Source organism: Micropterus dolomieu, linkage group LG01 (assembly GCF_021292245.1).
Source record: "Micropterus dolomieu isolate WLL.071019.BEF.003 ecotype Adirondacks linkage group LG01, ASM2129224v1, whole genome shotgun sequence".
NCBI classification, from domain to species: domain Eukaryota; kingdom Metazoa; phylum Chordata; class Actinopteri; order Centrarchiformes; family Centrarchidae; genus Micropterus; species Micropterus dolomieu.
The window spans coordinates 16,334,791-16,335,545 of NC_060150.1; positions in this window are offsets into that span (position 1 = coordinate 16,334,791).

A 755-nucleotide genomic window follows, 5' to 3' on the forward strand; every position below is an offset into this window, starting at 1 on the left:
TCACACACACACACACACACACACATCTGTCTCACTGCTCTGCACTTTGTTTCCCCCTAAGGGTACAATTCCCTACCTATCCCATTCCTTCCCAAGGTGTTAATGCCTGCCAGATTGGAGGAAAGTAATTTGAGATCATTTCGCAACAAAGGCCGCAGATACTGATTAACACGGTGGCTACTTTCTAGCCAAGTGGCGCAGTCCCATTTAAAAAAGCGTCAGGAGCTAAATTTACTCCCCTGTGCCTTGGGTTGTGTAGGGCCAGAGGCTGCAGCGGGGCCCTTGAACATGAGAACAGGGTTTAATAAGTAAACAGGAGAGGCAGAGAACAGTGCTTCTGATCAGAGCTTATTTGCTCAGCCAAGCCCCTGGTACGCGCTACTAGCTGATTAGCCCTGCCGATTGTACCTTGTAATTGCAGTGCCTTGACCCCCTCTAGGCAAATATTAGATTTTAGTGGTTTAACCTTTCCAGTCGTCAGAGCGGGGTAAATTGCCCAACCAGATGTTAAGGAGCCCAGCGGTAGTCCGCAGCCCTTCTGATCAGCAGGGAAAAAAGCTAGCAGATTGAACCTTTTCTTTTTAATATTGTCTCAATTTCCTCTGGCCTTTCAAGCTGATTTTTCGCAGCAGTTTTCCTTCCCAGAGACATGGTCATACTCCGATCCTTATCCCCTCCACTGATGTCAGGTTACAAGTGAGACATATTATTTAAAATCAGTCCAGTTGCAGTCATTAGCTGGGGACAAATGATCA